This window comes from Narcine bancroftii, chromosome 4, assembly GCF_036971445.1.
Source record: "Narcine bancroftii isolate sNarBan1 chromosome 4, sNarBan1.hap1, whole genome shotgun sequence".
NCBI lineage: Eukaryota > Metazoa > Chordata > Chondrichthyes > Torpediniformes > Narcinidae > Narcine > Narcine bancroftii.
In genome coordinates this window covers 282,474,824-282,492,635 of record NC_091472.1, presented here as the reverse complement: position 1 = coordinate 282,492,635, position 17,812 = coordinate 282,474,824, and positions in this window count along the sequence as shown.

The following is a 17,812-nucleotide window of genomic DNA, read 5'->3' as shown; positions in this document are numbered from 1 at the left end:
TGACACCCATGAATTTGAAGTTGTTTACCCTCTCCACTGCTGACGCCTAAATGAGGACTGGTTTGTGTTCGCCTGATTTCCTCTTCTTTATGTCCACAATCAATTCCTTCATTTTGGAAATGTTGAGTGCAATATTGCTGTGACACCCACTCAACTAGCTGATCTATCTCTCTATTGCTCACTTCCTCATTGTCATGGTGTTATTGGCATATTTGTAGATGGCATTTGTAGCCACACAGTCATAGGTGTAGAGAGAGTAGAGCAGTGGGCTAAGCACACATGCTTGAGTTGTGCCTGCGTTGATTGTCTGTGATGAGGAGACGTTGTTACTGATCGGCACTGACTGTGCTCATCTGATGAGAGAGTCAAGGATTCAATTGCAGAGGCAGGTGCAGAGGGCTAGGCTTTGAAGTTTGCTGACCAGAACTGAGGGAATAGAGGTGTTGAAAGCCGGGTTGTAATTGAAGAATTGCAGCCTGATGTACATGTTGCTGTTATCTAGGTGATCCAGGACTGAGTGGAGAGCCAGTGAGATTACATATGCTGTGCAACAGTGAATTACAGTTCCAGTCTTTATTTAAGTGTGAGTTAATTCTGGCCATGACAAACCTTTCGTAGCATTTAATTACAACTGATGTATGTGTTACTGGTCGATAGTCATTGAGGTTTCTCCCTCTGCTCTTCTTGGGTGCCGGTACGATTGATGCCCTTTTGAAGCAGGTGAGAACCTCTGACTGCAGCAGTGAGATAATAAAAATGTCCGAAAAACACTCCAGCTAGATAGTTTGCACAGATTTCATCAGAGCCTGACACCATGCGAGGATTCACTCTCTTGAAGGATGACCTCTGAGACAGGTATCACAGGGTCACCAGCTTCTGCATGGATTCTTATTGGTGCAGTTGAATTCTCTTTTTGAAAGCTAGCATAAATTATGTTCAGCTCATCAGTGAGTGAAGCTCCACAGCCATTTATGATGTTAGGCCTTGCCTTGTACAATGTAATGGCCTGAAAGCCATCTATAGCTGGCAAGTATCTGATTTTATCTCTCGCTTCACTTAGAATTGCCTCTTTGCTGTTAAGATGGCTTTCTGTAAGTTGTTCCTGCACTTACTGTAGAGATCTGGATCATCAGTCTTAAACGTCATCGACCTAACAGAAGGTTGTGAATCCTTTGATTTGTCTGTGGACTTTTGTCTGTCATTGTTCTGGCCAACTGATCCATATCATTCTGTTGTATATTGAATATCTTGAATAAAAGATACCACATTTGGAGTTCATCTGTTATGAACCAACTCATCTGTGGTTGGCAAAGAGAGAAAAAAAAATCCCTGACAAGGTCAAAATATTCTCACCTCTTGTCCCCATTATTTTAAATTTAACTTTAGAAATTTAGAAATACAGTACAGTAACAGGCCATTTCAGCCTATGCCTCCATACTGCTCAATTTACACTCCATTAACCTACACCCCTGGAACATTTTGAACTGACTGAGGAAACCAGAGTTCCTGGGGAATACCTATGTAGACACATGGAGAACATACAAACTGGGATTAGAACCCTGGTCCCCATCTCTGGCACTGTAAAGGTTTTGTGCTAACTGCTATGCCCTTATAGGCCACGATATAACACACCAGACCCTCTAATATTCCAAAATGTTGTTACCCTCTCCCTGAATTCTAATTGTGTCACTTGCCAATATTAAAAATAGAACATGTTGGGAATATCCAGCTGGTCAAGCAGGATCAGTGTAAAACGATTTAATGTGGTTGAAATCCTTTCATCAGAATATATTGCTTCAAGCCAAGCTGTGCCATTCAGTTACAACATTGGCATTTATCTGATAATGTGGATAATAGTCAGGCTGTTCTTCTCTCAAAAAAAGAGGTAAATCTAACAATATAAATGCCTCACAATCAACATGCTCTGAACCATCAATAGGAGGAGAAAATGTATCATGGACATTGTTATCAAACACACACTCACCAACAATCTGTTACTGATGTCCAATTTGGGTTTCACAAGTCTATGCTGCAAAACCATCACAGCTTGATCAAGGAGTTAAAGTAACTTCCAAAGATGAGATGAGAATGACTGCCCTAAGTATTAAGTAATATTAACATTGACCAAGTATGGCATTGCAATGTTCTGGTAAATATGAAGACACTGGATTACATTGCAATTGTTGCAATGGTACCATGCACATGATTGCACTGGACAATAAAGATAGACAATACAATTCATATACATGATTATAATTGCAAGCTATCATAATACCTAAATAGTTAATCCGATCCGACCACTTAAATTTAACAAAGTGTGTAATCCATTTCAGCTGAAGGCATAATTTCACTCTTTTTCCAGTTAATTTTATACCCTGATACTTCTGCTTCAGTCTATCATTCAGACTCGACCAAGATTTCAAAGGTTGTGTTAAATATATCAGAACGTCATTGGGAAACAAATTTATTTTATATTCATCAGTTTTCACCTTAATACCTTTAATATCACTATCTTATCTAATCATTTGAGCCAAAGGTTCAATAACCAATGCAAATAGAGCTGGTGACAAAGGACAGCCTTGCCTCATTGATGTAGATAATGTAAAAGGTGAAGACACCTGTCCACTGGACAATAAAGATGTTGCTTCCTGAACACATTTGGGGTGTATTTTATGGATTTGAGCTGCTGATCGTGAAAATCACCTTAGAATTTTCCTATCATGTCATTTTTTTTTAGATCTAACCTATTTTTCTGATTTCCTGGCATAGTTTAATTCTAGTTCAAGCATACAAAACCATGAAGTGCTTGAAAAATCATTTTCTGTATTTGCACTTGGACGTCTTCCCTGCTGATCCGGGTGCAGTCAGTGACAGGCATGGTGAAAGGTTTGCAACCATGGAAAGTCAATATCATGGAATCTGGCATCAATCCATCAATGGTGGCCGACTATTGTTGGACACTGACATGTGAGGCATGAATACAAATGAAAATGAGCAGCAAAACATTTTTAGGTCAGTTGAACTAATGCAATATGTCAACATCATTATGTGATTAAACCTGCTAAATTCAAAAAAGGACAATTTAATAAAAAATTCAATAAAAATAATTGAATGTTTCTCCAACTCCTATGAGATAACAGAAATATGAAAAAAATTTTCAGCAGAAAGCAAACCTTACCAAAAACTGTTGTTGTCCTGGGTTGTAATTGACAGAGATCAAACGGCAAAAATGATAGGGCGCAACTGCTGGAGTTCTTCAGTACAACGCCTTGGTCCAAGAATGAGGAAAATATGATTGAGTGTGCCATGGGCAACCAGAAGTGCCTGACCTAACCAGCAGACTGGAATCTGCTGAAAAGAAGATCTGACTATGCAGCAAGCTGTGAATACTGAACAAGGGAATTGATGCCAGGAGAACTGAGGCCTAGGAGTGAAGGACTCTGATGGATGATTAATCCTGCAGGTGGAATGATCTTGATATCAGAAGGAGAGGGATAGAGACTTGAACTGTACTTGCAAGAAGATCAAGAATCAGCTTGCCCCATGGGTAGATGCCAACAATCATGAATACTGTAAAGTAAGCAGCACAGAATCATGAGCGGAAATCGTCTGTACGGTGCTGTATGTAAATGTAGAATAACATTTAGAAAGATGAGGTCTACAGCAAACTGTCAGTGGGACATCTAGAGTGATAACTCTGGAGTCCAAGAGTCAATAGGAAGAAGAAGGCCTTGAGGGCTGAACAACAATCAAAATCCCTGTGCTGCAATGTGTGACTAATTCAGAAACGAACAGTAATATTCAACTCTCAGCACACCCGATGTTGATTTGTTCAGCATGGACAAAGAAGTGACATGTTAACTTTGCAGCACAATTAGCGAGCAATTACATTAATACTGTCGGATATCCTGCCATCGATACTCTTGGGAGCATTGTGAATCAGAAACTCCACTGGGCCAGCTGCATAAACACAGTGGATGCAAGAGAGGGTCAGAATGACTTGGTCATTCTGTGGCAAATTACTCACCTGCTCACACCCAAATTCTCTCACCACTCTCTCTCTAAGAAAAACCTAGACTGCCAAGTATGTACCATAGCCCTGCTATTAGCAACACAACACTGAGATGTTTAACTTTCATCTTTGACTCTGTTCACTTTAGCAATTTCTCCTTACCAAAATCTTTTGTCCAGTTACACAGGATCCACTCTTCTCTATTTCTATCCTCCTCTGTGCTTTTCTGTTCTTTTCACTGAAAGGGATAAAAAATTAAAACAAGTGTTTGTATGATCTCCATGGAAAGAAATATTGCTTTCAGCAAACAAAAGCCAAAAAGAACAAGTTCATTCACCATTCCAGTCAACATCTCAAGTCATAGGAACTAAGAAATCTTTAAAATAAACAAACATCATCAATTTTTAAAAACAGCACAAGGCTCTGTAAACTCTTTATGTCAACGGTGGAAAACACTATTGATCATGAGGCAAAGAAGGATGCCAGGGGCTGTGAATAAGTACACTGACATATAAGCCCCACTGATGTTTCAGCATCTTCAGAACAATGACTGTTTAGTTCTCTTGAGATGTTCACAAGATTGGAATGAATGTTCCAATCCAAAGAAATTCCTATTATTGTACAGATCTTTAAAATTCTAAGGATAAAGTTTACCATACTATAAACTGTTACAAAATTGCTGAATTGCTATACTAGCAGGTCATTGAGACTTTATTTTGTTCATAGATTTATGGAAATAATGAAACCTAATGCCATATTAATTAAATTAACTAATTTATAATTATAATTCCAAGTTGTCTTTTCTCTACATAGGAATTAGGTGCTCAGATCCATAATGAGAAAGCTAAACATGAATGTCTCCAGACATTAAAAAATGCAATGAAATTATTGGTTTTCTTTAGCAAAGGGGCCCTGCTAATTTACCTGCCCTATGTTCAATAGCAAACAGTGGGGAAAAATTAAGAACAACAAGGTCCTGGGGTGGTTGTAGGTCAATTGGATGGCATGGGCTCGTGGGCCAAAATGGCCTGTTACCATGACATAAGTCTAATTTTTTTTTAAATGATAGACGATGGAAAGTAGTCATTTTGCACATAAAAATAGGAAGTACATTTCTGGCTGCATTTTAGAAGAAAGATAGAAGAAAGAAACAGAGTGTCAGGCCTTTACTCAAAACTAGGAAAAGTTAGAGATATATTGGCAGTCATCATATCTGCAACTGGCCTCACCAAAAGAAAACAACATGAGCAAGGAAGGGAGAATATTGAATAAAGTACAAACAAACTGAAGTGAATTGAAATGTTTATTGTCATTTGTAGTAGATTATCTTTGCGTACTATCTTTAGTAAGTGGCAAAATCTGTCAAAAGTAAAACAAGAGTGCAGGGTGTGGTATTACAACTTTGAAGTGCAGGGTATGGAGGAAAGTAAAATTACAACAGAGCAAATGGATCATCTGTTGCCGGTGAGATCCATTTAAAAATCTGATAATAGCGTGAAGAAACTGACCTTGAATCAGAAGGCCTGTGCTTCCAAGCACATGTATCTACTGCTGAGAGAAGGATGTAGAGCATGGGTGGGGTGGACAAATTGTTTCACCTTACAGATGTTAAGAACCTTGATGGAGAGAAGTCCAGGTGTGCTTCTGCAAATGGTCTCTGGAATGCTGTAAAAGAAGATGAGGGAATTAAGTAGTTTGTGTTGGCATCTCATTGGAGGTATCATAAATTGTGGAGGATGATCCACAGGTTTGATGGAGGCATAAATTCTGTTCTGAGATGGAAAGAAAAGATTTGGAGCAGGAAATGGATTGCAAGTGATTTAAAGCATCATCCATGGCAGAGGGAAATCCTTGGTTGAGGAAAATTGAAAACTAATTTTGCTAACATGTATACAATGGGATAGATCTTGCATGATGCATATCTGTTTTTCTATTATTCTACATCAGACGCTGTGGTGCACTGTTAGTCAGAATCAGACACACACAAGGATAAAGACTGTACAACAGGCTTTAATCCACAAAGACTTCCACAGAGCCAGACTGGTTGTGGCTGCAGCAACTCTGAGTGAGGCTTCGGGAGGCCGGCGCAGGCTTATATTCCTGAGGGTGATTGACAACCCAACCGGGTGGGGCTTGATCCATTCAGGCCGGTGGTGTACCACCACAGAGGCACTGGTCTAAAAGTAGTGTCATCAGAACAGCTGCCATAGAAATATAGAAAGCAGGGGAATGGAAAGGATTCCTTTTGTGGCTGGGAAGATTTGTAGCTAGGAAGTAGTGGAAAAACATTTGATTCCCAATCAAAGAATGTAATAGCAAGAAAGAAGAGCAGGAGTAAGTCAACCATTGAATTAAGATTATGGCGGATCTGATGATCTCTACTGACCTGCCTTTTATCCCTTACTATGTAAAATCTCGGAGGACCTTTGAGAGCTTATAGTTTCTTAAAGTGTTTTAATTAGTCTTTGACCAGTTACATATCATTCTGAACAGAAAATGGTCCTCGGGTTTCTCTGTTGAAAAAAAAAGAAAGCTTCAAGAGTTGGTTATGCTGGTATCATATATTTATACAGTGCTTGACATCGAGTGTGTAGTGTGTGACTCTGGTGCATGTGAAATCAATTTTCTTTCAAATTAATTATCGTAATTACTGTCAAAAGGCTACCTAGATCCTAATGAGCTTATTTGGGGGTTTGTGCAAGTTCTATGATTAGCATCTCCAAACTATTCCCTCATAAATGTGGTGGGCATAAAGGTCTGCACCGTAATGAAAGCCAAGAGCAGCTTAAATAAACTGTTTCCATGATTAAATTTTAAGGGAAGTGGTGGTTGGCAGTTATGAAAATAAAAATGATTTGTAGCACATTTAATGTTTAGAGCACAATTTGTTTCTTTGAAATTTGACTCATAATAGAAGAACAGCATTAAGGTAATGCTCATCTTACAATCGGCAACTCTTGAAATCTATCGAATCATGCAGATTTCCCTCTACTCCATCTTAAATGGAATCAGTATGAACCCTGTTATCCAAAAAGTTAAATTTTTTTTCACAGCTGACAGCCCTGTATTTTCTACCAGCAAACTGTATTTAAAAACATGAATAAAAGACTGTCATAGAATAAGGTAAAAAAAAAGAGGTTATTTCCTATTGGCTTATCATACATTCAGTATTCAGAAAGTGGAAGAAAACTGTAACAGCAGAAACTTAATAATAAGATTAACGTGGTCGCACTACAGGTTTTTCATTAATTTGTAATTGGTTGCTGATATAATTAACTCAAGTTTATGAATGTATAATTTGGTTTAGGCTAAAGTGAGCTTTGATGTGGAGCACTCGTTATATCAGCTGTCTCCACCACAATTAATTTAACGCAAATGTCACAGGCTTCTAAATCTCTGATAAGTACCTGGTATGTTAGCCGCACTTGGAGATTTGAAAATCCAATATTTAGCTTTCATTTCAGTATTTTATAGGTTAAGATAGCCATTGAATTTTTTTAGCACTTAAATCTGTCATCAGCTTTTACAAAAATGACAATTTCTGGAGACTATGATATTTCCATTAATACAACAGTGCATGAGTTGACAAGGTAGTAGCAGGTAAATAAGAACACAATTTGCTTGCACTTTTATAAATTTAAAGCTTCAATTAAAGTCATTTACTTTCCATTACAATTTATTCATTAATTTCAACACTGAAATAAATTGGAAAAATATATATCTCAGACAAAAAAATGCATTAAAAAAAATCGAGTATTCATATCATGCAATGATTTGAATTTAACAAGATAAATAGCAAAACAAGTGTTTAAACAGCATCCATATCATCTGAGCATACAAATTAAATAACGTTAGAGTAGATTTAATAATTAAAAAGCATCTGGTAATAATTTAGTTAAATTTCAGTTAATTCTCTTATTCCTGGTCATTCATTAGTCAAAAAAAAATCAAACTTACACATCAATAATGAATGTATCAGGAGGAACCAATAAACCATTTGGTGAAGGTTTGATGAAGAAAAAAGAAAAACCGAGCTACTGGAAAACACAGCAGATCAATAGGCATCTGAAAAAAAAAAGATGGATGAAAGTTTCATGTGTAGATCCTTCATCAAAATAGTGATGAAGGGTCTGCAGTCCAAATATTAACTCATGACTTTTCTTTATAAATATTGATTATCAGTTAGGATTTGGAAGTGCTATGTGATTCTATTGGAAAGCACACAGCAGAGTTCTAGAGAACAGATTAAATCCCTATTGTTGCATGTTTATCATGCTATTTTTCAATTGTCTACCTCACCTGCTTCTGTAAATTTGAATATGATGCTTATAAATTTTGTAAGGCATAAATGGTTCAATACGTTTTCTAATTTTATACACATTAATACATAGGAAGTCACAAATTCTTTGAGAACACTATAAATGAGCTTGTTTTGGTTTCTGTTATCAATCACAATTTTCAAAGGTTAAACAAAAGGCACCATGTTCATTTTATATCCTCTATAATGTTTTCAATTTTTAAAAATGGATGATGTGTTTCTCCTTTAGATTTCCTGTAACAATCTACAGATGGTGACCAAAATTAAATCCATCTTGGTTACATTCAGCTGTACTTCTCTACATGAACTGTGAACCTTAACCACGTACATCAGCAACCAAAGCAAGTGATGCCAAAGATCATCTTAGTCTTCCTGTTACCAGGAATAGCTAAATATCAGCCATTAGGGTAAACACTGACAGATTTTTTGTCTCATTTTCTCCAAGTTACATTTTTAAGGGGTTTGTAAACTCACAGCAGTGCTCTGACTGGAATTACAGGCAGGAGGCTAAATGAGGCACAGAGATTGGGGTGGAGGGTGTGGAAGGTGAATGACTGAAGATCCCAAACAAATTAATTTAAAGCATGAATCTGCAGGCTGGCGATCATTCAAATATTTCTTTTCGAATCCAAAATTATCTATGTTGGACAAATCTGAGTTTTCTGCTCTCTGCCATTGTACTTTATTGTTTTAAAAGACCCTACACTTTATAAGGGATAGTTAACTTGAATTAATATTAATATGTTATATAAAATCCAGCTACCTACTGCATGATCTGATGTGATAAATCTTACACAGTCGATGGACTAATAGTCAAGAAAGTAACCATTTTCTAATAAAAACAAAACCTAAAGTTGGTACCAAATTAATACCAGAATTTAATCTTTAAATTCTTAACATCTTACCTATTCGCTCCAGACAGAATGCACAGGAAGGATACAATGTCAATGCAATGGTTAAAATACTAGATGAGCAGTTCAAACAACCTGAGTTCTAATCCCTGAAGTCAGATGTGGAATTCAAATTCAGATCATAATCTGGATTTAAGGATTAAAACAGACAGATGTAATAATGATGAATATAAAATGTCCAGATGATTGTAAAAATCTATCCAGTAATTTTGTGTATTTTACAATTGAATTTTCTGTATTTCACTTTAACTTGTTTCTTTTCTAACTTTTGCTTTCATCTCTGCATAGCTTCCCTTGCCTTTTCTGCATAGATTCTCAACCCCTGGCATATTCACTTCAATCCTCCCCAACAGGATGATAAACATTGATCAGACATTGATCCCAGTTCTAACCCAGTGTAGACTCTCTGGATTGCACCAGTCCTACCTTCCCCAGCGCTGATTCCAATGCCCCTGAATTCAGAAGCTCTTCCTCCTGCACCATTGCTCAATCCATGTATTCATTTTAACTGTTCTGCTAATCCTACTCTAAAGAACACTCAGTAATCCTGAGATTACTGCCTTTGAAGTCCAACTTTTACTTTATCTCTTAGGTCCATAAATTCATCTTGTAGGATCACATCTCATTTTTTTTAACCCATGTAGTTGTTACCTACATATACCACGATCACTGGCTTTTCACCCTCCCCTTTAAGAATGCCCTGCAGCCACTCCAATAATCCCTTTCTACCTTGTGTTGGCCAGAACTGTATCCAATACTTCTTTCTATTTGAAATATTGTTATTGATTTTCAGTAATAATAAGTTTGTACAGTTCAATTATGGAATGTACAAAAGAAAAAAAGATAATGGAAAGCACTGAGAGAAATATCATACATATGAATTCCCAAACCTCAGCTATAATAATTAAAAAATAGCATAATAAATTTAAAAATTTCAAAACCTCTAGCCCTAAACAAGGTTGAAAATTAATATTGATGAAACAAAGTTTTGACAGTGCCAGTTTTGTATTAGCTCTGCACCTTGATATTATGGTAATCATCCATGAACAGGCCCCATAACATTTGGAATCTAATGTTTGAATCATTAATTGCGTATTTAATTTTTTACAAATTTAAACAGGACATTATGCCCCTTAGCCATTGTGCATGAATAGGTGGAGTATTATCTTTCCATTGAATCAAAATACCATGTCTGGCCAACAACGAAGGAAAGGGTAAAATGCAACATTTAATTGGAGTTAGTAAAATATCTTAATCTCCAAAGGTTCTAAAAAGAGCAACTAAGGGATTTGGTTCTAATTTCAAATTGAAAATCACTGATAATGTTTAAAATACTTCTCTCTCCAATATTTTTTCCAAACTGGGGCACGTCCATATGAATTAAAAAAAAGTCTCACCTACTTTGCATTTATCACAATGAGGATCTTATATCTGAGTAAAAACGAGATCATTTGACGTTAGACATATGTAAAACTTTGAATTGCAGCAGACAGTGGTGAGCAGAAAGAGACGTATTTTAAAAATCAGTTTGAAACTAGACTGTAGACATTTCTTCAAAATATTATTTGGCATTGAAATTCTTATTTCCTTCTTGATTATATTTTATAAGTTTGCTCTCACTGCTTCTGCGTTGAGAATTCCACAAGTTCCCAAAACTAGGGGAGAAGGCATTTCTTAACTTGACTCAACATAATACACCAAGTATATTGAGGCTGTGATCTCTGATTCTGGCTTTCCAAGAACATTCTCTCTGCATTTAATCTGTCTAGTCAATCAGAATGGAATACGTCCCTGTATGAGATTCCCACTCACTTTTGTATATTCTAGTGAATATAGGCAAAAGTAGCCCAATTTCTTTGTATGCCAATCCTGCCATCCCAGGCATGAGTCCAGCAAAATGTTGTATTCTTCCGCCATGGCAAGAACATTCTTCTCCAGGTGAAGAAGCCAAAGCTGCTCAAATCAGAAAGGATCTCAGCAAGGCTGCAGCTGGACATACAGTATTTGATACTGCACTTAAATCCACTTGCAGTGAAGGCCACTCATTAGTTATATTCTTGAATGTTTGGGTCCCCTGCAAACTACTTTCAACAAATGGTTGCAAGGACAATTCAACCTCAGGCAGTTTCCCTTTTCCCAAAAGAAATTTGTCATATTAATTTAGAAACCAAATGGACAAAATTATATCTATGCACATTTTTCTGCATTTTCTCACTCACTTGCCTAAATCATATTGTGGTCTCTTTGAATCCTCTTCATATCTCATATTTTTCCATTCACCTGGCTTTGTATTGTTACATTTATTCCTCATTCAAATTATTTTCCGTTTTGTTTGAAATTTCCAACATCTGCAACAATTGTTCTAATGTTCATGTGTTGCAATGAATGTGCTGTATTATCACAAAAATTCGATCAGACATTTGCTGGGATTGTCTGAGACAATGCATCTTTTTGCACAAGTGAGCATTGTTTCCCAGTAAAATTAGTCTCGGGTGTCAAATGGTTGGTGTGACAGTTAGCACAATGCCTTTACAGTGCCAGTGATCGGGACTTGGGTTCAAATCGTGCACTGTCTTGCAGGGAGTCTGTACATTCTCGCGGTGTCTGCGTGGGTTTTCCCTTGGGGCTCCAGTTTCCTTCCACCATTCGAAAGGGTATCCTACCACTGAGGGCTGTAGGTTAATTGGGCAGCAGACTTGTGGGCTGAAATGGCCTGTTACCATGCTGTATGTCTAAATTTAAAATTTAAAGAACATTTGTTAAAAGCACTGGATTGTAACTAAATATTACATCCAATCCTCTCTTTTCTGAAAAGAATTATAAATATATGCCTTTTTCTTCCTATGAAAGTTCAGATTCCCTCATGATTCTGGAGCAGAGCTGAATTTGAATTCTTATCAGGTGCAAGAAGCCTAATTAGCCTAGGGAGATTCGCATCCATTGCTCAGTGATGTATTGGCACCTGTCTTAATCACTCTTAACATTATGGAGGAGATGCATCCATAGCTCTTTAAAGATGAGCTGAGGAAGATTCTCAGGCTAATCTGTCACTATGAGAACAACTTTCTGCTTTTCAAATACACTGTTAACCCTTCTGAATTTCCACATTAAAACATTTTATGTATCATACTTCTCATTTGACAAAATAAAAACAAAGGCACTTTTTAGAATTGTGGCATTAATGCTTTCCAAAATCTCCTATTAAGGGCATCAGGGTTGAAATACTGGTTAGCATAACACTTTTACACTGCCAGATACCCGGGTTCAATTCTGGCACTTTCTGTGAGGAGTCCCCATGACCTGCAAAGGTTTCTCCTGGATGCTCCAGTTTCCTTACACCCTTCAAAACATATGGAGGTTGCAGGTAAATTGAAAAATTTGGACAGCATGAGCTTGTGGACCAAGAGTGCCTATTATCGTGCTACATGTCTAAATTAAAAAAACAATCTTCTCATGCCTGTTTTGGGCAAATCTTCTTTTAAATGGTGATATTTGTTAGAGTATTTCCATTCTTATGCAAGAACAATTGTTGTTGAGCCCTAGAACAAATGAAGAGAATGTAAAAGTACTCAGCAGGTCAGGCAGTATCCAGAATGGAAATGGGTAGTCAGTGTTTCACGTCAGGGCCCTTTATTGAGACTGAGTTCATTATTGAGTCAATTTCTCTCCTGGATGCTGCCTGACCTGTCAGATCCCTCCAACTTCTCTTTGATTGCTCAAGGTTCCAGGATGTGCAAAGGGAACCTGGTCACACTCAGCAGATCAGGCAGCACCCATGGATAGAACTGGTCAGTCAAAGTTTCAGGTTGGTACCCTTTATAGAGACTAAAGTAGGAAGGGGAGATACCAACTATACAAAGAGAAAAAAGAAGTGGAGGGGTGGGGGGGGAGAGGGAACCAAAAGGTGATAGTGTTTTAGACAGAAGAAGATGGGGGAGAGATGGGAAGATTTGGGGGAATAGGTTAAAAAAGAGAATAGGTTAGAGAAAAGTGAGAACAGGAATAGATAAAGAAGAGATGGGAATAGTTGAAACAGAAAGAGGTGAGCTTACCAAATATCAGAATTATCAATGTTTATTCCATTGAGTTTAAGTCTGTACAAGAAGATCATGTTTAGAAACAGGGGAGGCAACAATTACAGAGACTGTGATGGATGAAGAGACTTGATTGCCCATGCCAAATGACAAGCAACTGAAAAATGTACAGGATTGAACAATTGATGTTGTTCTTTCAGTTTATATTTGTCTTTAGCTTGGCAATGGATGAGGTTGAGGACAGATATATCTGTGTGGGAATAATGAGGGGGGGGGGGATTAAAATAGCTGACAACTGGGTGTTCAAGCTTGGAGGTCTCCCTCTGTATCTCATGTGATTCGATAATATCATCTTTCATCCTTCTAAATTCCAATACCCAACCTGCTCGATGTCTCATCGTATGTCAACGCCTACACCATAGGAATCAACCTTATGAATCTTCTGCTCTACCTGCATTGAAGGAATATCTCAGTGGACTTTTCATACTATCACCAATGGAAATATATCCTTACCTAAATATGTAGAAAAAAAACTGTTGGCAATACTTCAGATGTGGTCTCATCAACTCTATTATATTGCCTCAAAGTTTTTTTTCTATTATATTCCATTGTCTTTGCAAATAAGGCCAATATTTTATCAACCTTACGAATAATTTCATGTACCTGCTTGCCAATATTTCGTGTTTTATGCACAGGAACTCCTAGAACACTTTGCACTCCACTGTTTGATGGTTGTGTTCAATTTAAATACTAATATGACTTTTCATTCTTTCTTCCATGTGAATAATCTCATCTAATACCACATTTTTCAACTTGTTAGGCAGTGATTTAAACTATCCAATTCTCTTTGATGGCTCTTCATGTTCTTCAAAGGTTACAAGTCACTTAGCTTTGTATTATTGGCAAACTTTACTGCAAGTCAGTTGGGTTCTTCATCCATTTCATCAATACATTTTGCTAATAAGCCATAACACTGATCTCCACATGACCCATTAGTTTCTGGGTACCAATCCAAAAATTACACATTTATCCCAACCTTGTTTTGAGTGGTTTATCCCTGTATGCATACCCATAAACCAATTATTTCTTATCTTGTCCAGTAACTTTTCATGTGCAATATTATCAATTGTCTTTTGGAAATCCTAATGCCATCCATCACCAGCATCATACACTGATGTAATAGGATTCTCCCACTAAGGTACTCCCTTCCTAGTGCCATTTTGAAATAATAAAAAATAAATCTATGTGGTTTTACACAGATGTGATCACTGAATACTCAGTTGACTTTGCAGGATGCTATTACTGGTTAAACCCAAACTAAGATAGCTACAACCTTGAAATGAAACATCCTGAAGCTGTATTCATTGTTGCAATAGCATGTTACCAAAATTCCATCTGCAAATCACTTGGCCTCAACATCCTCAACCATTGGTACAAATCCATTAAAGACACAGGCCACTCTGTCTCACAACTGCAGTTCAGTATTTCAGACATCCAGTCAGTGTTACTCCTACCTGCCTGCAAGCAGAAATTGAGACATGAGAATACAGCAGTAAATCGAAGACACAGATCACATCCTACTTTGAGTCAATTGTACTGGTGCCCAAAAGAGTGTGGCAATCTGCCTCAATGACTATCGGCCAGTGATACCTACATCAATAGTGATGAAGTGTTTTTAAAGGCTGGTGTTGAAGGATCTCAGCTTCTGTCTGAGCGGTGACATGGATTCATTCCAATTCACCTACTAGAACTGTCTAAGGTGGATTCCATCTCATTAGCTTTACACAAAGCCCTGGATCACTCGAACAGTAAAGATGAATACATCAGGATGCACTTTATTGACTACAGTTTGCCATTCAATGCTATCATCCCCTTTAAACTGGTCAGGGAACTCCAAGACTGGGACTCAATAACCCAATGTGTAATTGGATCCTGGATTTCTCACCTCCAGACCAGAATCAGTGAGAATTTGTAAGAACATCTCCTCCACAATCTCCATCAGTACTAGTGCACCACAAGATTGTATTCTTAGCCCCCTGCTCTACTCAAGTCGTCAAGTCAAGCTTATTGCCATCTGATTGTAGAAGTAAATTCTGATGAAATAGCATTCTTTGGTCCTTGGTGCAAAACATGCAGACACACAACTAGACATAGCACACATACATACAAACAAACAATGCATATGCAGAACGAGTATTTTATCTAGACAAACAAATAAATAAATAAATAGATTTTGTTTTGTACAAATGAAAGTCTCGGATGGTTAGCATCAGCACTTCCTTTGGTCGTTCAAAGCTGTTCCTCAGCCTGGTGGTGCTGGCTCTGATCCTCCTGTATCTCTTCACTAATGGGAGCAGCTAAAAGATACTGTGTACAGGGTGGAAGAGATCTACAATGATTTTGTGTGTCCTCTTCAATCAATGATCCCGATAGATAATGTCGATCGGGGAAAGGGAGACTCCAGTGATCCTCTCTGCCACTCTAATTATCCTGATTGACCTCCAATCCTTTCTCTGCAGCAACTGTTCCACACTGTGATACAGCTAGCCAGGATGCTCTCCATAGAGCTGTGATGGAAGGTTGGTGTAATGGTGGCCATTAGCCTTGCCTGTTTCTCAGTCTTCTCAGGAAGTGCAGTCAATGTTGTGCCTTCCTGCCAAGTGAGGAGATGTTGAGTGTCCATGATAGGTCACTAGTTAACTGAATTCTAAGGAACTTAATGATTTCCACTCTCTCTATGACAGAGTTGTTGATGTGTAATGGAGGGTGGTCATTCCTGGTCCTCCTGGTCCACGATCATCTACTTCAGGTTGACCACATTGAGATCCAGGTTGTTACTCTCACACCATTTCACAAGATTTTCCACCTCTTCTTTGTATTGTGGCTCCTTGTTGTTGCTGATGAGGCCGACTGCTGTTGTGTCATCTGCAAACTTGATGACACTGCTGGAATTGTATCTGGCAATACAGTCATGGGTCAGTAGAATTGTCAGGAGTGGGCTGAGGACACAGCCCTGATGTGCGCCAGTGTTCAGCATGTCGGTGACTGACAATTTTCTACCGACCCAGACACATTGTGGTCTTTCCGTTAGAAAGTCCAGGATCCAATTACAGAGAGGAATGTTGAGTCCCAATGAGGAAAGCTTCTCTACCAGGTTCAATCTCCACCTTCTGCTGAAAGGTCACATTAAATGTTGATCTGAAGTCAATGAACATCATCCTGGCATATGAGGTTTTGTTCTCCAGGTGGGTTAGGGTGGAGTAAAGCGAAAAGACTATAGCATTGTCTATGGATTCTTCTATAGGCAATTGAAATGGGTCCAGATTCTCTGAAAGGTGTGTTTTGATGCATTCCATCATCAGACACTCGAAGCATTTCATAACGGTGAAGGTCAGTGCCACAGGGTGATAGTCATTGATCCAGTTATTGATGTCCTCTGAACCCTGTGGCACTGACCTTCACCATTGCGGTCTACAGTGAAAACGAGATAGAGTTCCTCCAGACCTTGGAGCTAGTTATTTACATAGCTAAATTGCATCAGATTTGTTTTTATAAATAATGTATCACTTATAAATATCCTCTTATGTGTGCCTTGTGTCCCCAGAGTTAAGAAGCCTCATGGCTTGGGGGAAAAATTGTTTTGGAATCTGGTCGTGAGAGTGATGTAGTGGGTGATGTGGATCCTCGATGAATGATGCTCCTCTCTGACAGCTGAAATCCCTGTACACGTGATTGACAGTGGAGAGGGTTTTGCCTGTGAAGCCTGGGCTGTGTCCACTACCTTTTGCAGGGCTTTAGACTCAGGAGTATTCATCCATCCATACCAGACCATAATGCAGCCAGTCAGCCCACTTTCCAGCACACATCTATAAAAATTTGCCAGAGCTTCAATTGTCATTCTAAACCTCCGTAAACTTCTGATGAAGTAGAGGGGCTGACATGCTTTCTTCACAATTCCATTGATGTATTGGGTCCAGGAAAGATCCTCTGAGATAGTGACACCCAAACATTTAAATTTACTCACCCTTTCCATCTCTGATCCCCCCCCCCCTCCCCGTGATCATTGGATCTTACATATCTGGTATTTCCTTCCTGAACTCAACAATCAACTTCTTGGTGGTGTTGTCATACCAAGCTACACAGTCATAGGTGCATTACCAGACAACATACCTGGTTGGGTACTGAAGGAATGTCAGACAAATTGACGGAGGTCTTCACAGACATCTCAACACCTAATTGCAACAGTCCATCATTCCCAATGCAACTTGACTTGACACATGCTCTATTCTCATTGCTACCATTGAGAATAGGTGACAAAAGAGTCGCACCATCAGGTTCAGGAACAGCTGCTCCCCCTCCACCATCAGACTCCTCAACAAGAAACTCAGTCAGGGACTCATTTAAGGACTCTTACTTTTGCATAGTTTATTTTTATTGAATATTTTTGTTTTTTTTTCTTTTTGTATTGTAGTCAATTTGTTTACATTATTTGTTTATATGTGTACATTGAATACAGGGTTTTTTTGCACTACCAATT